This window comes from Gorilla gorilla, chromosome 13 (genome assembly GCF_029281585.2).
Source record: "Gorilla gorilla gorilla isolate KB3781 chromosome 13, NHGRI_mGorGor1-v2.1_pri, whole genome shotgun sequence".
In the NCBI taxonomy this organism is placed as follows: Eukaryota; Metazoa; Chordata; class Mammalia; order Primates; family Hominidae; genus Gorilla; species Gorilla gorilla.
The window spans coordinates 38624067-38647632 of NC_073237.2; the positions used below are offsets into that span (position 1 = coordinate 38624067).

The 23566-nt window shown below is 37.7% G+C and overlaps 1 long non-coding RNA gene across 2 annotated transcripts in view; it reads right to left on the bottom strand.

Annotated features, from left to right (window-relative positions):
• Positions 1-1627: 1627 nt before the first annotated feature.
• The window catches only part of LOC109028269 (uncharacterized), a 32538-nt gene continuing 10599 nt past the window's right edge, over positions 1628-23566 (bottom strand). The window contains exons 2-5 of one of the 2 annotated variants that reach the window (XR_010130426.1): positions 16348-16520; positions 15608-15809; positions 13231-13336; positions 1628-1947 (exon numbers count right to left, since the gene is read on the bottom strand). This is a non-coding gene — a long non-coding RNA (uncharacterized lncRNA). The remainder of the gene's footprint in view (positions 1948-13230; positions 13337-15607; positions 15810-16347; positions 16521-23566) is intronic. The other variant, XR_010130427.1, reaches the window with a different exon arrangement.

A 23566-nucleotide genomic window follows, 5' to 3' on the forward strand; every position in this document is an offset into this window, starting at 1 on the left:
GTGCGGTAGCGTGATATTGGCTCACTGCAAGCTCCGCCTCCCGGGTTCACGCCATTCTCCTGCCTCAGCCTCCCAAGTGGCTGGGACTACAGGCGCCCGCCACCACACTCAGCTAATTTTTTGTATTTTTAGTAGAGACAGGGTTTGACCCATGCCACACCAATTCTTACATGTCTTTAATAGCATATTTGCAGACATGGGGAGAAAATGTTTAGTAATCAATGTGGTCTTAAAAAGGAAATAGGAAGAGATAGATTCAATTTCAGGAAGAAGCAAAGTGGAAGTGAGAAAAAGCACAGTGAATATGAGAACTCCCATTGAAGTCAGTGTTCAGTTCACATCTAGGCTCTGACACTGCGTAGCTGTGTGTTATTGGTAAGAACTTAACCACACACTGAGCCTCAATTTTCTCATCTTTAAAACTAGCATTAGAATACCCATTTTGCATAGGGTAATATTTAAAACAGGAGGTAATATTTAAAGTATCTGGCCCTATTTTAAACATTTAAGAAATAATACCATCTATAGTTATAGCTGTGCTCAATATAAAGGAGCAAGTAGAATTAGCATCTCCAGACTTTGTTCACTTCTTTTTAGTTATTCCTCTGAATACAGCTGCTATAATAAGCACTGATAGCATAGGGGGCTCTGGTTCAGTGCTGAAGAACTTAGCATCCAAGGTTGAACATAAAGAATATCCTATTTATTTCTTCTTACTTGCTACAGGGTGTTGGCCCTCTAGTTGTCTGTGGATAAACTTCATATCTTGATTAGTTCTCCTGAGAATGCCTCTGGAAACTGTTATATGAAGTGGAAGGTGGAAGGCTGGCTAATACCTATGGTGGCTTCAAAATAGTCTGCCGAGGTCTGGTAGCTTGGAATTGTCAGACGTTTGTTACCTTGACAACCACAGACAGCACAAGCCTGGGTTTTGAGTGACTTTAGATTCCTTTGCAGTTCCTTCTGGGGATGAATGATTTGTATGTCTAATCAATGAATGGCAAAGACATGTTATTTAATAAGATTAATGAAGCTCACATAAAGCATTCTGTACACTAAGTCCAATGGCATGGCTTCCTAAGAAATGTAGTTAATATTCCTTAAAATTGCAGTTAACATTTCTGGAATGTAGGCCCCAGGGAGAACCAAAGCCTCCTTTAATACTAGGTGAAATTCTAGTCAGGGGTTACAATGCTACTTTCAGTTGACTCTGCTATATAGTCTCAGAATATGTCCTCAGCCCTATGAGGAAGAACTTTTTCCCCCATTTTCCTTTTATTCTCTTAATTGCTGGTGATCTGGATAACACTGGGATGACTTCCAGACCTAGAACTTCCTTGTAATAAATCAATCCTGACCCTATGATTTACAAGAGGTTAGGAAACAATGAAAATAAGTGTGGGTTTTTTTTTTGTATTTTTGTTCTGTTTAAAGAAATTCTGGAAAATATTTTTTCTTTCTATAATGTTTTTCACATTCTTCTCTCTTCCTGTCACAGTGTGGCCTCATCTTCTAACCTCGGGTTCATGTTTATTCCTTTCAATAGGACTGTAATGAACACAAATCTCAGCCTATAAACAGAGATCTACTCTCCATATGTATTTATCATAGAAATTTATTGCTTGGATGTTGTATTTATTATTTATTGCTATGTAACACACTACCCCAAAACTTAGCAGTTTAATACAACTGGGGGTGATTATTTCACACAACTTTTGAGAGTATGGAATCTGGGAGTGTCTTATTGGGTGGTCTGGTTCAGCATCTCTTATGAAGTTACAGTCACACTATCCGTTGGCGCCATAGTCTATAAGACTTGACCAGGACTAGAAGAGCCACTTCTAGGTTCACTCATGAGGTTGTTGGCAGAAGTCACTTCTTTGTTCCATGGCCCTTTCCAAAGGACTGTTTTCTTAATATGGCAGCTGGTTTCCCCCCTAGAATGAGCTGTGGGAGTGACAGCAAGAAGGTTTTTCTTTATAATCTGACCTTAGAAATGACTATTACTTATGCTTTATTCTGTTCACACAGACCAATCCTGATACAATATGAGGGGACTACACAAGAGTGTAAATACGAAAGATAGGTCATGGAGAGGACACATGTATTTTCCCTTCTCAGTTTGCCAAAGTGTGGAAACATAATTACAACGAATGTAACGTTTTCCTCAACACTCATTCCTGGAGCTGTGTGTGAAACCAAGTCTAGGTTTGGTTTTTGTTTTCTTGTTTTTTTTCGTTTTGGAAGAGAGAGGATGTTTAAAAGGGCACGTATATCTGATTTTGGGCATTATTATATAGCCACCTTGAAAACTGACGACAAATTATCATGGACATTGTCAGTACATCTCTCACTTAATGTCCAGCAGGAATGTCATCTTTCATTCCCCCAAAGTATTAAGATACTCATAAGTTCCCCATATTTCAGATGGAGAGTGAGATGGACCCAGGTCTTCACTGTCCAATATGATAGCTACTAGCCTTACATGGCTATTGAGTAATAGAAATGCAGTAGTCAGAATTGAAATGTGCTGTTAAGTGTAAAATACACATCTATTTTAAAGTCTTTGCAAGAAAAAAGTAAAATATCTAATTAGTATTTCTGTATTGATTACATATTGAAACAGTGTTTTAGTTATGTTGGATTAAATAAAATGTAGTGTTAAGTTAGTTTAATGTTAGCTGTTTTGTATTTATTTTTTTAAAAAACCTATTGGAAAAAATACTTAAATAGCTTGCATTCGTGGCTTACATTTCTATTAGACAGTGCTTCTTGAATGGAAAGTAGCAATATAGAGGAAAAGCCTCCCTATCCAATACAGGAGTGTGAAGTGCCCTTCCACAGGTGATATTTGGTGAAAGTGAATAATAAAGATTGACTTCAGGAAAAATCACAGGTAAATATCATAGAGTCTGAGAACAATGGTGTGCATAGCAGAAACTTTCAATAACTTCCCCATATTTCCTCTCATTCATTATTCAGCAAACACTGCCTGCTTCCTCCTGAAAACACTCAGACAATTCCTCAAGATTATTCTAATAGCAAGAGTATCTCCAACCCAGGAGGACAGAAGATGAAGGGGCCTGGATATTATTGTCTCAAAGAATAGCCTTTAGCTGAAATAAGAGAGAACACAAACAAATGGAAAAACATTTCATGCTCATGGATAGGAATAATCAATATCATGAAAATGGCCGTACAACCCAAAGTAATTTATAGATTCAATGCTGTTCCCATCAAGTTGCCATTGACTTTCTTCACAGAATTGGAAAAAAACTACTTTAAGTTTTATATGGAACAAAAAAAAAGAGCCCCTATAGCCAAGACAATCCTAAGAAAAAAAAGACAAAGCAGGAGGCATCACGGTAACTGACTTCAAACTATACTACAAGGCTACAATAACCGAAACAGCATGGTACTGGTACCAAAACAGATATGTAGACCAATGAAACAGAACAGAGGCCTCAGAAATAACACCACACATCTACAACCATCTGATCTTTGACAAACCTGACAAAAACAAGCAATGGGGAAAGGATACCCTATTTAATAAATGGTGTTGGGAAAACTGGCTAGCAATATGCAGAAAACTGAAATTGGGCCCCTTCCTTACACCTTATACAAAAATCAACTCAAGGACCGGGTGCGTTGGCTCACACCTATAATCCCAGCACTTTGGGAGGCCGAGGCAGGCAGATCATGAGGTCAGGAGATCGAGACCATCCTGGCTAACACAGTGAAACCCCATCTCTACTAAAAATACAAAGAATTAGCCGGGCATGGTGGCAGGTGCCTGTAGTCCCAGCTACTTGGGAGGCTGAAGCAGGAGAATGGCAGGAACCCAGGAAGGAGAGCTTGCAGTGAGCAGAGACCATGCCACTGCACTCCATCCTGGGTGACAGAGGGAGACTCCGTCTAAAAAAAAAAAAAAAAATCAACTCAAGATGGATTAAAGATTTAAGCATAAGACCTAAAACAAAAAAATCCTAGAAGAAAACCTAGGCAATACCATTCAGGACATAGGCTTGGGCAAAGACTTCATTACTAAAACACTAAAAGCAATTTTGACAAAATCCAAAATTGTCAAATGGATCTAATTAAACTAAAGAGCTTCTGCACAGCAAAAGAAACTACCATTAGAGTGAACTGGCAACCTACAGAATGGGAGAAAATTTTTGCAATCTATCCATCTGACAAAGGGCTAATATCCAGAATCTACAAGGAACTTAAACAGATTTACAAGAAAAAAACAAACAACCCCATCAAAAAGTGGGAGAAGGATATGAACAGAAACTTTTCAAAAAAAAAAAAAAGACATTTATGCGGCCAACAAACATATGAAAGAAAAGCTCATCATCACTGGTTGTTAGAGAAATACAAATCAAAACCACAATGAGATACTATCTCATGCCAGTTAAAATGGCGATTATTAAAAAGTCAGGAAACAACGTGCTAGAGAGGATGTGGAGAAATAGGAACATTTTTACACCGTTGGTGGGAGTTTAAATTAGTTCAACCGTTGTGGAAGACAGTGTGGTGATTCCTAAAGGATGTAGAACTAGAAATACCATTTGACCCAGCAATCCCATTACTGGGTATATACCCAAAGGGTTATAAATCATTCTATTATAAAGACACATCCACACATATGTTTATCACAGCACTATTCACAATAGCAAAGACTTGGAACCAACCCAAATGTCCATCAATGTTAGACTGGGTAAAGAAAATGTGGCACATATACACCATGGAATATTATGCAGCCATAAAAAAGAATGAGTTCATGTCCTTTGCAGGGACATAGATGATGCTGGAAACCATCATTCTCAGCAAACTAACACAGGAATGGAAAACCAAACACTGCATGTTCTCACTTATAAGTGGAAATTGAACAATGAGAACATATGGGCACAAGGAGGGGAATATCACACACTGGGGCTTGTTGAGCGGTGGGGGGCAAGGGGAGGGATAGCATTAGGAGAAATATCTAATGTAGATGATGGGTTGATGGGTGCAGCAAACCACCATGGCCCATGTAACAAATCTTCACGTTCTGTACATGTATCCCAGAACTTAAAGTATAATAAAAGTGAAAAAAAAAAAAAGGATAGCCTTTAACCAAAGATAAATAGAAATCGATAAATAAATGTCCTGGTTTCTTTGTCCCTCATGTGGGATTATATGTGTGTTTTGCACTTTTGTCCAGAGGTGTGCAAGATATGGAGTCCCTGCCAAAAATAGAGTCTGAGTTGCCTGCAGCAGTGACCAGGCGACAAACATATCTTGATTAGGTTTTCTTGTCTTCCTACTCCACTACTGGTAATTTCTAGGACCACTTTCCAGATAAACTTCTTTTACATGATTCTACTTACAGGACCTCCTTCTAGAGAAATCTAATTTAGGGCAGAATGCATGAGTGTATGTATCTGCAAGCAGGAGTGTGGACACACAAAGACAGGGAAGTAGCCCTATGTATTTCTAGTTAGTATAAGTATTCATGGGTTAACTTAACATAATGATTTGACAACCAAAATTGTTTTCTCTGTGTATCTGCTTTCTTGTCCTCTGGTCCTGCATTTGTGTATCACCATTCTATCCTGGTAATATCTTACCTCCTTCCCTCTAAACAGCATCCTCTGGATGGCTGTGTTCACAGAGCCTTGCAGTAGCCAAATTGGGCCAGGTTCTAGAAATACAGGCCATACGTGACAGCCTGAAAGTTTTCCTTTTGACATTTTTTGAAAGGAAAATCAGTTTTCTTCCTGAGAATAGCATGAGAATGACACTTTACTTTCCAGCCTCCTCCTATTGTGACAGGTTGATAAGCACTGTATTTTCATCCTCCTATTTTCTTCATCATAAATAGGTCTCAATTTATAACCCACGTTTGCAGTTTCATTGAGAAGCAGGGCAGAAGGCACACTGCCCTATTTTAGCTCAGCAGGGCAAGAGCATTAAGAACAATGAAAGTTCAGAGTTACCTATCACAAATATATCTGAATGATAGCATCAACAAAATCAGAATGAGTTTTTCCAGGAAGCAGTGACCTTGTGACATAAAAGCCACTCTACTGAGAGGTGAAGCCGGTTGGGCTTCTGGGTTGGGTGGGGACTTGGAGAACTTTTCTGTCTAGCTAAAGGATTGTAAATGCACCAATCAACGCTCTGTGTCTAGCTAAAGGTTTGTAAATGCACCAATCAGCACTCTGTGTCTAGCTAATCGGGTAGGGGACTTGGAGAACTTTTCTGTATAGCTAAAGGATTGTAAATGCATCAATCAGTGCTCTGTGTCTAGCTAAAGGTTTGTAAACGCACCAATCAGCACTCTGTAAAAACGGACCAATCAGCCCTCTTTAAAATGGACCAATCAGTACTCTGTAAAATGGACCAATCAGCAGGATGTGGGTGGGGCCAAATAAGGGAATAAAAACAGGCCACGGAGCCAGCAGGGGCAACTTGCTGGGGTCCCCTTCCACGATGTGGAAACTTTGTTCTTTTGCTCTACACAATAAATCTTGCTGCCCACTCTTTAGGTCCACACTACCTTTATGAGCTGCAACACTCACCATGAAGGTCTGCAGCTTCACTCTTGAAGCCAGAAAGACCACGAACCCACACGGAGGAACAAACAACTCCAGACGTGCCACCTTTAAGAGCTGTAACACTCACTGTGAAGGTCTGCAGCTTCACTCCTGAAGTCAGTGAGACCATGAACCCACCGGGAGGAAGGAGCAACTCTGGACGGGCCACCTTTAAGAGCTGTGTAACACTCACTGCAAGGGTCTGCAGCTTCACTCCTGAAGTCAGCGAGACCACAAACATTTGAAGGAACCAATTCCGGACACACCATCTTTAAGAACTGTAACACTCACTGCCAGGGTCTGCAGCTTCATTCTTGAGGTCAGTGAGACCAAGAACCCACCGGAAGGAACCAATTCCGGACACACTACCACAGTGTCTAGGTTGCATTAAAACAAGCACAGTAATAATAACAATAGCAAACAATAGCACCACTTCTCATAAGTAAAGTGCTTTCTGGTTTGTAAAACACTTTCATAGATATCTTCTCCTTTGATTCTTTCAACAGCACTATAAGAGAAGCAACAGTTGTTGTGGATACTATGCTGGCAAATTATTTGGCATCGCAATCCTACCCATCTGTACTCTTGCACTAGCTAATTTCTATAATCTAGTTTCATGGCTTTAAGGAAACATCCAGGCCTAGAGGAATCAATAAAACTGTGTACAAAAATTGTTTGATGCATGAACACTCAATCTTTGCAACATTAATTTCAAACGGGCACTTGGCCATGTCACATGTATTTATTATCTTAGCCCACTCCACCCCAATGTCTGTTTTATCTTTCTCCCATCCACAAATCATCCATACATGATCCACTTGCTTAATTTCTCCATCAATACGTTATTCCTTCCTACTAGCCTGGAGCTTGATTTTAACAGCACTCTTGGTAATGGGCCCATTTGGTTTGGTCCCAGGACTGCCTCCTGGGTATTGTCAATAGTTGGCATCCTTTGTGGATGTGGCATGTATTTTTAGTGTGAGCCAAGAACTGATATGCAAATTTCTTTTGTCACTGTGTTGTTTTACCCACTTTGTTGGAAACAGTATTGATAAAGATGCATTGGGAAAGCAGCACTGTCAGAAGATTAAGTTTTATGACAGGAAGTGCTAAATAAATGGTCTGTTAAAAGATTAAGTAAAAAAATATAGAGACATTGATATGTCAAGCAAGGTAGAAATTAGTATATCATAAAATGATGTCATGCTACCAAGCAGGGTGAGTTCATGAAACTTACTAGAGAATCCAGGCATTGGTCAGCATTTCTAGTGGAAGTGTTTGGTTTATGTTTATGGCAAAGAATTATCCTAGAATGTAAGCTTCATAAGAGCATGGCTTTATCCTTGTATCCCGCTATGTCACCAGCTCCTAATACAGTGTCTGGTACAAAGAGAGCATGCACACAGTTTTTAAATAAATGGATACCACAATGATTAAATAAATTTGTCATCTAGTCTATAATAATCTCATTCCTATTCTGAAGCCACTGGTATCATGGGGTGCCCTAGAAATAGGCATATTTTAAGGAAGACATTTGAACAGTCCCTTTAAATTTTCTCAAGCTTCCTTTAATGAAGCAAAGAAAAATTCAGTTGCATTTTGTATTTCTCAGTTAGGAATGGTCTGGCCACGGGGCACAATGATATTTTTAAATGCAGGGAAAATAATCCACCAGTTTAATCTGCACAATGTTTAACACAAATATCTTCTCCATTAACAATATGGTGCGAGAGAGAGTCTGGGGATCATTAGAGGACCTGAAAACACCCTGCAATGTGTTTGTACAAGATTAGCCCTCCATCGAAAAGATGTATTCATTCTCGATATGGCCTTATGTCAGGGTTGCTGGCCTTAATGTGTGGAACTTTTCCAGTTCATCAAGGCTAACGTGCCCAGAGCTATTTTCTGGGTTTGAAATAAAGAGCAAGCTGTGGTAAGCTGGAAACCTTTGTTACTATTTGTATTCCTCTCTTCTCTCCATTTCCTGCTCTCTCTTTTTTAATCCACCTGCTTTTTCCTTTGCTTAGTAAACAGAGTTGCCCATCTGACAAATTGTGAAAATATCCCCTCAACCCGTCACTCACACATTTGGCCTTGGTTTTAATACCAAAGAGTTTCAAATACCAAAACATAGGCAGCCATTCTTCTTGGCTGCTTATAGGTTCAATTCAGCTATTTCCTCAACAATCTGAAGAAACCTTTCCTGTCCTGTCCTATCTTTTTCTGGTCTTGAATTTATTTTCCTATCAATCTAAATCTTTGCCTTTTGTGATAAAAATCTGTGTTTAAATTGAACATTTTTACAGATTTTTGGTTTAGATTTGACGCTGTATATTTTATAAGTGAGTTTGAAGAGAAAGGCAAGGAAATCCTGTACATCCAAGGTATCTAGTTAGTATGGGATATGTTATGCTACAAAGGTAAGTTACACAGACATCTGAAAACATAAAGGTTTAGCTCATGCTACATGCCCATTGCTGGTTGGCAGGGAGTCCTGCCCACCATAGTCACTCAGAGTTCCAGGCCAAGAAATCAGCTACCACCTCAAATATTGCTGGCCATAGTACAAGGGAAACCTAGAACTCTAGGGAAAGCTAGAACTCTAGGGAAAGGCTTCTCACATTTTAACTTGCATGAGGTCACCTGGGGATCTTATGAAAATGTTGATTCTGATTCAGTACATCGGGGCAGACCCTGAAAAATCGACATTTCTAAGAAGAGTTCAAGTGATGGTGCTGCTGCTGCGCTGCCTAGTGTATGTTCAGTAGCCCAGGCCTAACTAAACTAGCAATTAAGTATTCTGCCCCAGAAGTACAATTGCATTAGACACACTGCTCCTCTCAACAACAAGACAGCTGGGAAGTACAATCCAATCAGATACCCAGAAGACAGAACTGAAAATATGTGGTGAACATCCAGAAACATTAACATGGCTATTTATGTAGCACAGAATCAAAACAAATACTTCTTAAATCATTTTTAAGCTAAACTGATCAATGTGTTAAAATGTTAATAAAAACAAATTGGGCAGAGATTCTCAATCCCAGGCTATATATCACAATCAATAGTGGGGATGTTTTTAATCACAGACACCTGACAGTTTAGAGTGGCTATGTGGCAGGGTTTGAACGTATTTTTCTTTCTTTTTTTTTTTTTTTAACTACTTAGGCAATTCTTTAGCCGGGATTTAAAAAGCACTGACGTAGGAATTCCTAAGCATTTTATTGAAGGTGTAAAAGTACAATTTAAAGAATGCACTTGTAGGAGTGAAAGAAAATTCTCTTCTACCCCCTGAAAGTTAGATTTCTGGAATAAACTTGACAGTAGACAGATTAAGAGGTAAAAAGGCAAACAAATTCTTTATGTCAACATGCATGGGCATCCCATAAAATGTGAGACTCGAAGAAAGACTCGATGATTAAAGATTTTATACCTTTATGCCCTCAAATGACTGAAGTTTTATATCCTAGAGAAAGAATAGGGTCTGGGGGCTTTTCAGGGGGAGATGGTGACAAGCCATGGGAGGGTCAGGGGAGAAACTGCACTGGGAACAGAGGCTGTCTTACTATGCAGATAAAGTTTCTCAGAAGCAACCCTCAGAGGAATTGATGGTAGCTGTGGTTAAAGTCTCTCAATGGAGGTGTCAGACTTGTAGTCTCTTTTCCTGATTTAATCTTCCCTGATTGACAATTGTATGTCTTCTGGAGGAACTTACCTTAGTCGGTTAAGGGTAGATCAGAGAAAGCCCTTTCCCTGCCTTTGCTGCTCTTCAGCTGCTCTGTTTGAAGTCCAAAGTGACAAATTTGGAGGTATTCTTCTCTGAACACCAATATATTTGATTATCAATGCCCTCTACCACAAATTTATGAAATATATAAGTAGTTGTATTTTAATTGAAATTTAGTATAAATTTACACCTGTGACAGAAAATATTTTTAATTTGTTTACATGTATAAAAATTTATTTTTTTCTCTTTTTAAAATTACTGTAAAAGCCCAAGGGAAGGCCTTCCATTTAAGAAGTCAACTATATTACATTATTCACGTTGCTCAAATGTAAAAGTGCTTAACTACATAACTACTAAATGTTGATTTATTCAAGATTGTGAGATAATTGAAAAAAAGGTAGTCAAGGTAAATTGGAAGGCAGAAAAAAAAATGAAGAAAAGAAAGAAGCATAGGAGTGAAGAGGGAAGACTTCCCCTTTGCAGTCTGAAGATTTGCTGAAAATAAACTGACAAAAGTCACATTAATAGGAGAAAAAGGCATACAAATTTATTTTATTATGCATGGGTAAAAAAAAAAATCACCGTAGAATGATTATCCAAAACCAAATGAAGTGCATATACTTTTAAAACCTTCTTCACAGGGGAAGGGAGATTAGGAAATCTAGAGTAAACAATGTTAGGGGAAATGAATAGGCCCGATGCTCAGACAATGGTTCCTAACCAATGGTTAGTTTCTTTGGAAACTGAATGGGTCTAGGGGAATAGACAGTGGCTCCTGATGAAATAAATTTGTCCATGTGTAGTTACATTCCCCACTCCCTACAATATGAGTTTACTTAATGAAAACTCAGGGAAGGGACAGAGGTAATTGTTTTCTTTTTGGGTGTGCCCAGACCCTCTGCAGATAGGGGAAAAGCCTCTCCTAGCACCTGCTGATCTCCAAGGGCCTTCATTTCAAAATACTTAAGCATACTAGGGTGCCATATTTTGGGATGACATTCTGCGGTCTCCTTCAGAAAGAAAAGAGGGAAGAAGCTGACATACTGCCCAGAACTAGAGCAGTAGAGGGTAGCCCTTGAGCACAGCCACGGGAATGAGCTAATGCAAATTCAATTCCAGATTCAAACTGTAATAACGATGAATATTGCTAAAGTGACTTCTCCTTGTGCAAGTTACTTAGCTTCTCTAAAACTCAGGTTTCTCACTTTTAAAATGGAGAACATTGCTATCTCTCTAGATCCTAGGTCAGCTAAATGAAAAAAGTTATGCAAATCTCTTAGCACAGAGGCTAACATGTTATCCATCAAAAAAGGTAGTTACCATTATTTTATTTGTTGACTTGATAGAAGGGAGCTGCCTACAACATGACTCTGATAACACTGATGGTAAAACATGCCAATCCTATTTCCTTGGGAGCCATCCAGTACATATAGAGAATTTATATCCTCCTTAATAACCTTTGTCCCTGAACTGTGGTAATGTTTGGGGTTAAGAGTTGTTATTAACATGCCCATAATTAATGAAATGTAAACTAGATTTGTTAGACTGCCCCAGTGAATTAATTTGGATAAAGGCAACATAAGGATAAATAAAAAGGGCATAAAAGAGGAAAAGGATGTCACAATTAGGTCTACTTCATCTCTGTAACACAATGGTTAGGAAAATAGACTCTTGAATCTCACAGAGACCTGTCACTTCCAGCTAGGTCATTAGGGTCAAGTTACTTACCCTTTCTAAGTAAGGATTTCTTCTTCTGTAAAGAAGGTGAGAAAATATAACTACCAAAGGAGTGTTATATTGTTGTTATTCCAAATATGGACTGAGGAAAAAAGAGAGACAGAGTTTCTATATGGGATCCCACAGGTTTTGTGTACATTGTGACCAAGAAGGCCTTAATGTTACCCTCAGCTTGACTAAACATTAAATAGGTTTCTTCTTGATATTAGGGGCCCTGACATCCTAATTTACCTTAGACAATTTTTTTTTTAATTTATTTATTTTTGAGATGGAGTCTTGCTCTGTCACCCAGACTGGAGTTCAGTGGCACGGTCTTGGCTAACTGCCACCTCCACCTCCAGAGTAGCTGGGATTACAGGCTCCTGCCACCACGCCCACCTAATTTTGTATTTTTAGTAGAAATGGGGTTTCATCATGTTGGCCAGGCTGGACTAGAACTCCTGACCTTAAGTGATCTACCTGCCACGGCCTCCCAAAGTGCTGGGATTACAGGAGTGAGCCACTGCTCCCAGCCTACCTCAGACAATTTTTTATTGTAAATAATTTCCTGACTTTTTGAGATGTAAATCTTCTCCCAACCTCTTTCCAGTTTTACAATCTAGGCATTTCTTTTTCAAGGACCTGGGAACTATTCCTTTGAAATGTAATCATCAAAGAAGATAGGACTCCTATCTCCCAGTCTAGGTGGGAGGCTAGGAACCTAACTTCCATAAGCACCAATTAGCAAACACAGTGGACCACATCAGCCTATAGTTCTCTGGTTCTTTTTCATTAGCTCATCCCAGTGCTTAAAAACTCTCCTGCCTTTTGTTTCATTGGGATTGAGTTCAATCTCTCTTCCCTACTGCAGTCGTCTTGAATAAAGTCTTCTTGTTTAACTCTGTCCAGTGCAATTTTTCTTTTACACTTATAGCCTCTTCAAATCAAAGACCATCAGCACTTTTCTATACTTAATCTTGATTCTTTAGGCTCAATTATAAATTAAAGTAAGAGAGTAGATTTAACATTAAGGTTTAGGCTGGGGGCGGTAGCTTGCACCTGTAATACCACCAGTTTGGGAGGCAAAGGCAGGCAGATCGTTGGAGCTCAGGAGTTTGAGGCCAGCCTGGGCAACATAGCAAGACCCTGTCTCTATAAAAAATTCAAAAATTAGCTGGGTGTGGTGGCATGTGCCTATAGTCCCACCTGCTTGAGAAGCTGAAGTGGGAGAATCACTTGAGCCTGGAAGGTGGAGGTTGCAGTCAGCTGAGATCGTGCCATTGCGCTCCAGCCTGGGTGACAGAGCAAGACCCTGTCTCAAAAAAAAAAAAAAAAAAAAAAAAGAAATTAAGGTTTAGACATTTTCCATTTATCATGGCTTAAATAGGCATCTTAAAACCATGTTAACTCCACAGTAGCTAGAAGTTACCTGTAGTCCATCATTTATCTATAAATATTAAACTGAGATTTGCTAAATTTAAACTGGAGGAAAACTAGAATAGGAGGTCATAATCTTCATGTACTGTCTATCTTCTTATTCTTTGTAGGAGAAATACCAAGTACTCAACTCATTTTATTAATATGCATTGAAAATATTAGAAATATAAGGCTAAATAATGAAATATGCATGTCAAAACATTAACCCTTTTTAATTTTCATTGACTAGCATTTCACATGTTAAATAAAGCTAATCAGGTGCTCTAAAATTAAAGAACTCTTATTTATTACAATTAACCCAACATTAAAAAATTTTAACCTAATATACTTCTTGTCCTTTTGTAAAATTATAGTAACTAGCAGAAAAGATTAAGCTTCTCTACGTATTCTTACACTAATTTAACTAATATTTCCAGTTCTCAATTATTACATTGGTGGAAGAAGAAAATGTGAAATATTCTTATATATCCTGTCCCCAGAATTTCTTTCTACTATAACCTCTGTAACATAACACCCATGCACCCCCACAAAAAAAGAAAAAAAAATGCAACAGTTGATAGGATAGTTTGAACATTGTTATAATTTCCAAGAAAATTTAATATTAGATTCAGCACTTTGATCAAGGTCTCTTTACTAAATAAAAGTATTTTTTAATTTGTTCATTTGTTTATTCTTGTTTTTAGTCACTAAATATTTAGATTTAGCTAACATTTATTATATATTAGGTACTAAGTGACATGTCAAAGAGTCATACTTTCACTTCTGGCTCTGATGCAGCAGCTCATGGCAGACCAATACTTCAGTCAATACATTTAGAAAAGCTGGATAAAATGTTTAAAAATCAAACTGAAAAGACCATATTGCTGCTAAGGCAAATGAGGAAGCAGAAAATCAAAAACAGAGGATAAGAAGACATTTTCCCCTCAGGGAATCTGCCAGGTTATGGTCTTGGGAAAGTGAGAATCTGAAAAACAGGACAAAGGACCATAACCAAAACAGAGAAGCTGAGCAGGTTTTGGTAATTGCATGGGGCTGGCGAATAATTTTTGTTTAGGACACAAGAAGTACGACTTGGGGACAATGGTCTCAGAGTTTTCAGAGATGGGGAAAAGGGAACACTCTGGATATTTTCTTTTGAGGAATATCCTAATACTTTAAGGTGAACATGGAAAGAGGCTAAGAAGCAAAACAGAAAGCTGCTGCTAGTGAGAGAAGAGTTTCAGCATACACAAGTATCTGATCAAACAATAACTGGAGTTAGGTCTCCAGCTAGAGACCCTGCAGAGCTATGTCTTAGGAGTGGAGGCAAATTAAAAAGCATCTGAGCCTTATGACCACAATAAACCAACCGTAAATCTGATTGGTCTTGATTGCATTAAGGTAATCTGTTTCATACTCCAGCTGCCTCCTAGAGGAAGATGAATCATTGGTGGTAGAAGAGAATATGGCCCAGAGATAACAATTATATATGTATAATTTCTGACATTCAGGCAAAAATTACCAGGTACAGTAAGACACATGAAAGGGGAGGGAAACAAATAACAGAAACTCCTATGGACAAAATTGGGACCTCCTGCCAACCCCCTCACCGGATTTATATGTTGATGCTCTAACCCCTAATGCGACTACTTTTTGGAGACAGGGCCTATAAGTCTTAAAGGTGGAGCTTGATCCTATTAGATTAAGTGCCCTTCTAAGAAGAGATATCAGAGAGCTTTTTTCTCTCTCCCCCACACATACACAAAGTTGAGGTCATATGAGTATACAGTAAAAATATGGCCATCTACAAACCAGGAAAAGAGCCCTGGAACCAAATCAGTAGGTACCTTGATCTTGGACTTCCCAGTTTCCAAATCTGTGAGTAACCAATTTCTGTTGTTCAAGCCAACAGTCCCCAACTTTTTTGGCACCAGGGACCAGTTTTGTGGAAGACAATTTTTTTCATGGAGGGGACTGTGGAGGACGGTTTTTGGATGAAACTATTCCACCTCAGATCATCAGGCATTAGATTCTCATAAGGAAAATGCAGCCTAGATCCCTTGCAAGTACAGTTAGCAATAGGGTTTGTGCTCCCATGAGAATCTAATGCCACCGCTGATCTGATAAGAGGCGGAGCTCAGGCTGTAATGCTTGCTTGGCCACTCACCTCCTGCTACGTGGCCTGATTCCTAACAGGCCACTGACCCGTACCGATCCATGGCCAGGATTGGAGGATCCCTGGTTTAAGTCACCCAGTCTGCGACATCTTGTTGTAGAAGGCTGAGCAGACTATTATTACAGAAACATATCCACGTTGGCCCATGGGAAAACTTTCCCTTTTGCCTTCTGAAGTTTTGCTGAAAATCAAACTGAAAAAAAGGAAGATTGATAGGAGAAAAGACATACAAAGTTATTAATGTACCTGGGGGAGAACCACAGAGTGATTACTGTGCAATGGGATATGAATGGTTACATGCTCTCCTTCTTAGGGAAAAGTGAGATGGGGAAGTGTGGATGATTTTTGCGGGGTAGTAAATGATTGTTAGGGAAATTCAATGAGCTTAAAGAATATACGATGGCTGGAAGGAAGTCTTTTGGGCTCACAGAAGAAACAGTGGTTAGTGACAAAAGTGTGCCCAGGTATGTGGCCAGACTTCAGTCTCTCATCCTGTGATAAGAGTTCAGTTAATGAAAATTTAGGAAAGTGACCAGAGGTCATTGTTTTCTTCTGTGACAGGTCCAGACTTTAGGTAGTTAAGGAGACTCTGGAGAACAACTTCATTCTATGCTTTGGGAGAGACAGAAGCATCATATTTTGGGGTGTTGGCCACATCCACATATAATGCAGCAACATTGTTGATGCACAGCTTAGTATTTGACAACAGAGTACAGGGGATCTTTGCTCACATTTTTGGAGTTCTTTGTGTGGCAGTCTTCTCTCTGGTATTACATTCCACAGTTTCCAACTGCTTCAGCCTAACCAAATTCTGCTCTCAGGCTCTAACTGAATGTAACCGCCTTATTCTCCTTCAGTTTCCCTTCCTTGCACTGGAGTCTGGAAATTGCCACCATGAAGAAAGCTGAAAATTCAATAGGGACCATCTAATTTGTTTCCCTTTTATGAGGAATCACAGCCCAACACTACTTGTCTCAATAACTAAAAACAGTCATTTCATATATTTTGACCAGCTTTTAATTTGTTTAGTGTGGATATATAACTTCTGTACCAGATACTTATGATTAGAAGGTTAATCCTTCCTATTCATGTTAAAAACTGTTATTAAACCAGAAATCGTAGTCTAAAAAATCCGATAAAGCATATATGCAAAAATCCTCCAGCAAAAGTCACATTAGCAATAAAATATTGAATGACAGAGATTGGGAAAGAGAGCAGGACAAGGATTCCAGCTATAATTGCTTCAATTTATTATCATTTGGAGTTTTTTGCAAGTTCAATAAGGCAAGTAAAAGAAATAAAAACAATTCTGGCTGGGCGCAGTGGCTCACGCCTGTAATCCCAGCACTTTGGGAGGCTGAGGCGGGCGGATCACGAGGTCAGGAGATCAAGACCATCCTGGCTAAGACGGTGAAACCCCGTCTCCACTAAAAATACAAAAAATTAGCCGGGCGTAGTGGCAGGCGCCAGTAGTCCCAGCCACTCGGGAGGCTGAGGCAGGAGAATGGCGTGAACCCAGGAGGCGGAGCTTGCAGTGAGCCAAGATCGCGCCACTGCACTCCAGCCTGGGCAACAGAGCGAGACTCCGTCTCAAAAAAAAAAAAACAAAAAACAAAAAAAAACACAACAATTCTAAGGAAAAGAGGTGCAAAACCTCAACATAGAAAACTACAAGATAATTATGACAAAAAATGTAAGAAGACCTAAACAAATGAAGGGATATACTATTTCCATAAATTAGAAAACTCAGAATTTTAACAATGCCAAATGTTTCTAAGTTAATCTGTAATAAATAGTTCCACGTACCTATAACAGTTATATTCTTTTTAATGTATTGACAAGAATGGTAGAGAAAATTAAGAAATAAAAAAATGGAAGATTTACCCTATCAGACTTTCAGATTTATTATAAAGCTATAGTTATTGAAACAGTGTGATGTTTGGCATAAAAACAGGCAAAGAAAATAATTAAACAGAATGGAGAGCTCAGAAATAGATCCACATATATACAGTCATCTGTGATGCAAGTGGAGATTTTTTTTCTTTTTACTTTGCAAAGCAGAGTATCTGGACTTACATGCACACTATTACCAGAAATTCTACACTCAGATATATAGTCAGTGGAAATGTATCTAATGTGCTCCCAAAACTCTTGTATAAGAATGATTATAGCAACATTATTCATAATAGTGAAAAACTGGAAGCAAACCAAATGTTTACCAATAAACATAAAAGTTATGTTTGAATAAAATAAATGTATGGATAAAAATTATGGTACATTCACACAAAATACTATATTCATGAAAGGGAACAAACTACATTCATATGAACAACATGAATACAGCTCATAAACACAAGAAGCCAAACACAAAAGAATCCATAACAAATGATAACACTTATATATAGTTCAAGAACAGGCAATACTAATATATGATGATGGAAATCAGGGGAGTGATTACCTTTCACAGGGGATGGTCACTGGGAAGAAACATTAGAAAGGATTCTGGATATACTGGTTTTGTTCTATATCTTCATTTAAGTGGGAGTTATATAACAGTATTCATGTGCCTAAATATTCATCAGATTCTATATTTGTGATTTTTATAGTTTCTGTAGATATATTACAATACATATATTGCATTACCTCGGTGTGTTTTACACCGCAACAAAATTCAGAAAAGCACAGACAGTATCCCAAATATAGTAGAGTAGAAAAGCCTTGTACTTAGAAACCTATAATATTCAGCAGCATTGATAAGTTATTAGGAAATCACAAATAAGTTACTGTTTCATAGTTCAGAGTAGGAGAATATTGTTTCCACTTTGGTGGAGGTAGATTAAATTGAGGAGTAAAGAAAGGTTTTCTGGAGGAGATAAAATGTGAGATGGAACTGAAAAGAGAAACAAGTGATTGCTAGGCACAAATGCGGAGTGGTCAGTCATTTCAGCAAAATAATTAGTATCCCCTCCCCAAAGTTGGTAAGCTGTGTAAGAAAAAGTGACAGCCATTTGTTTGTATTATAATCAATAATGTGAAATTAGATTGAAAAGAAATATTAAGGGTAGATTTTGAATGATTTCAAATAATGGAGTAACAAATTTGGATTTCTGTAGACTCTGGGGAGCCATTTAACATACATAAACAGGAAAAAAGGCATGATCAAAATTATGATCTGGAAAAATAAATTGACCTCAAGATTACAGGAAAGAGAAGGAAATTTATGTAGCAAGAAAACATAAATGAGTATTATAAAAATTTTATTCATTTTCATTTGATAAATAGTTATTAAAGGTCTACTGACTAGCTCTGGCAAAAATTAGTGAGCAATAAATTTAGATCACTCGAGTGGGAGGGTGACAAGTAACATACATGACATCTTGATTAAAGAACAATTTGAAAAATTATTTATTGAGTATTACTAATGAAAAGGTATGAAAGTGCATAAGTTAAGAATACATTCAGCTGCCATAAACTGAAACCCCAACGAATACTTTTCTAAATATATGGTTGTTCATCTCTTTTACATAGTAAGAAGACCATAGCAGATATTGCTAGTGCTGGTTCAGCTTCTTAAAAATGACATAACATCAGTATTTTGTTTTCAGCTTTATGGAGGTATAATTGACAAATAAAAATTGCATATATTCAAGGTGTACAACATGATTTTTTCATATACATATTCATTGTGAAATGTTATCCATAATCAAGCTAATTAACATATCTGTCACATCACATAATTTTCTTTTATGCATATGTGATAAGAATACTTAAAATCTACCCACTTGACAAATTTCAAGTATACAATATATTATTATTAACTGTCGTCACTTTACATTAGATTCTCAGAACTTAACTCTTCTTATAACTGGAAGTTTATACCCTTTGACATCTCCCCATTTCCTCTACCCACTGATATCTGGGAACTTGAACTTTTCTCCAACATTCTGAGGCTGTTGGCTTCCATCTTGGGTAATGTCTCACAGTCACAAAATATATGTCATATCTTTGGCATGGCCTCTTAATCAATGAAGGTAGGGGAAAAGGCAGTGCCTGACAATTCTGTGAACTTTTTATAAGAAAGAAAAAGTTTTTTAGAAATCCTCTCATCAGATTTTCTCTGTCATCATTGGCAAAAACTGGACCACACGTCCAGCCCCAGCTGAAAGGAAGGCTACGAACATAGAGAATGAGGACACAATATACATGATACACTGCCCTGGCCTCTGTGCATTGCCACTCACAAAACCTACATCACCAAATCATGATCAAGTCTCTTCGTTAACAAAGAGAAAGTGGAAAACTGATGTTGGTCCTAATAGAGTTTTTCACAGGTCACACAAAAATATATACACATATATAATGGGTAGTGCTTGCTCTTAAAGGGCATAAGTAATACACTCTGTGAATGTTGTAGGTGGCCACTACACTTAATATGGAAATAACTGCCCTTCATATGGAATTAAGAAAAAAACTACACTTAATATGGAATGGAGAATTTCTACCTAATATGTGGAATGTATTTTCAACATGTTTGCACATCTTTAATAAAGTTTGCTATGCTTTGCTTCTTCCAAAAACTGTCTTTGCAAGTTTGAAACCACATACAGTAAAGAAGGTAACCTAAAAATGGACAATATAAAATCACAACAAAAAATAGGAGTAGAGAAATAAAGGTGATCCGATGAGATAATTATGTACAACGAGTTCTGCATTTTATGTGACTTAATAAGAAATAGGACTAGTAAAGGATTTCTCATCATTTGACTTTTTTAAAGCAAACGGTTGTATTTTGAGAAATAAAGTCATCATCATTGCCAATAAGAAGGAATTATATGAACTTTTCAGTCTTTTTCAGAATAAATATTAGTATCAGGAAGATAAAAGATAAATTATATCCTTAAAAAGAATAGCTTCCGATAGGCTACGTTTTTAGGTGTGATGAATTTCCCATTATTTTATTCAGGCTTCATTACCTATAATTGATTATTTTACAATTTTTCAAACGGTCTTAAAGCTTTAATATGGCTATGTCTTTAATTGTAATTTTCCCAAGTTTTCTTTAGTATATTTTTCTTCGAGATGGGGATTATGTCTGCCTGGTTTCCCGTCATATTTCTATTATACATGGAAGTCAATCAATAAATATTTATTAAATTAGTCTGTGGGATAAAAATAAGAACTATTTTGCTTTTTTTCTCAACATCGATTATAAAATACATGTTAATTAATAATATTAATTAGTACAGATTTTTAAAAATACACGAATATTCTATGTATGAAAATTTTTGCTATTAACCCTCTCTAAGAGTTGCAGTCAGAAAATGCCATCTTAAATGGTTTGTGTTTCCTTTTCCTCTGATATTCCAAAGTACCCAGAATAGTATCTCCCACATTTTGCGTCATTCAGTGCATAATTGATGTTCTCATGAACAAAGAGATTCCTAAGAACAGTTGAGGCAATATTACTCTAGTACCTTATTTCTGGTTATCTAAATGTCAGGATATAATTTATTGAACCTAGAGAATTAAAAGATTTACATGCCTATTAAGCTATCTTTCTTAAGTATTAGATGTTCCAAGCAGTCTTTGAGAAATGCTGGGTCACAGCTTATTCATAGTTCTATTCTGAAATTAGTGACTGAGTGCTGTATTATTGATTAACAAGGGATTTATATGTTTTAGAAACAAGCTGAACAAGAAGTTGCATTGGGCATTTTACTGTCAAAGTTGACAGGCTGATTTTCTTTCTTGCCCAGACAGAGGGCAGTCACCCTTTTTCACAGAGGTAGCCTCCAAGGATATTTGCAACCAATCCACAGGGTTCTCCGCAACAGAGTTTTGAATCTGTTAAAGTTTTTGAAGAGTAAACAAATTGAAACCCCAGATTTCTGTATAGCACTTTATGAAAAATATCATTTTGGCACGAAAAACTCTAATGGTAGTTGGTTACCACTCAACTTCCTAGACCATGGGTGGGTCCAAGCCTGGTGCCTGAGTAATATAACTGCATCATAAGTTTTTTACACTTTTTTAGTGTCTTGTATTGTACTCAAAAATGTAATGTATTCCACCACATTAAAAACAAAATGGAGGCCAGGCGCGGTGGCTCACACCTGTAATCCCAGCACTTTGGGAAGTCGAGGCGGGCAGAACAGCTGAGGTCAGGAGTTTGAGACTAGCCTGGCCAATGTGGCGAAACCCTGTCTCTACTTGGGAGGCTGAAGCAGGAGAATCGCTAGAACCTGGGAGGGAGAGGTTGCAGTGAGCTGAGATCACACCACTGCACTCCAGCCTGGGCAACAGAGTGAGACTCCATCTCAATAAATAAATAAATAATAAATAATAAAATAAAAAGTTGTGAAAAGGGAGATGTGGCTAATGAAAGAGAATTAATAGTATAACTGTAAAATCTTGAGCCCAGGCATAAGTGGAATGATGCTTTTGACAGAAATAGGAAACTTTAATCCATTTCAGGATTACCTACCTGTATTGAAGTATGAAATTTTTGTTTTGAAACTGCTTGAAACATGAATTAAACAGGCGTCTATTTAAGAAGTGGAAGAGAGTGTGCACCAGATCCTAAGTAAAGCATTTTATCAAAACCAGTCATCAAGGTGGAGTTCTGGGAAGGTGAGAGGAGAGGTCCAGGTCAGTTCACCTAATCTTGGGCTGGCTCAGCTTGGTCCTACTTAACTCTTCGTCTACCCCCCATTTCCTGTCTTTATTTGCATTCATATTTTATTTCTAATCTTGAACTTATATCCCTGTACCTGACAGCCAATTTAACATTTCTGGCCTCGTAGACCTTGTCTCAGCACTATGCTCCCCTTATAAGTGTCTGATCCAGCCCATCTAGGGAGAAGTTAGACAGGTAATATCTGTCTTTTACTTTTGAGAAAGAAGAAAGTGTGGTATTTAATAATACCTTTACAGGCAGGCCATATTTTTTACAAAATAGCACTTTCTTAGGGCTATAAACAATGCAATTAATCATGCTCTACTTTTATGGTATGCAAATGCGTACTACCTAAATGGAAGAGATTACTTAGAACACTAGCTATGAATCACTGAGCCCCTGTGACACTCTTCAAAATGCACCAAGGGAACGGTCAGTGCTTTTGAAATAATACAAATTATATTTGCTAGTATTTGTTAAATACTTATCATGTATTAGGCATGTGTTAAGCTCTTGTAGGAAATGTTAGAGTAGTAAAAATATCTGGAAAATTGAATTTCTGATTTGTCCATAGTCTCAAAGTAAATATAGGCTTAGAAATTGAATAATTATTACTTCAATTTACACATTTCAACTGTACAAACATTTGTAAAATTGGGATTTTTTAAACATTGTATTTTGACATTGTATTTTGAAACATTGTATTTTCTAGAAAGCTCAGATAAAATTTTTAGGAGGAAAAGGATTTTCACTGAATTCCCTGATTAGAAACTGACAGGGATGCTCAGAGTGCCTCTTTCAATTAAAAAAGATTATATAAATTACTCTAAATAGTGAGGGACTGATGTGAATGCCATTTAGACCCAATGCCTTTTCACAGGTTGCTCCTCTCACATAAAATGTCCTTTCTCTATTCCTCATCTAGAAACATCTGCTTTCTTTGAGACCTGGCAGCTAAGATGACAGTACAGTAATCCACAAAGTACTCTCTAGCATTTATTGGCAAGACGGGTGGCTCTCAAACTTAAGTTTATCAGATTTATCCAGAGGGTTTATTTAAAAAGATGGCTGGCCCCACTCCTGAAACTTCTAATTCAATAGGCCTGAGGTAGAGTCACAAATTTGCATTATTAACAAATTTCCAGGTGATAATGCTGCTGATCCAGAGGCCACTCTTTGAAAAAATACTGAACCATGGTACAACAATGACATAAAAAGTCAGAGTGTCCTTTTCCTGCCAGTCCTATCGATTAGACTCCTTCAGTTAAATAATA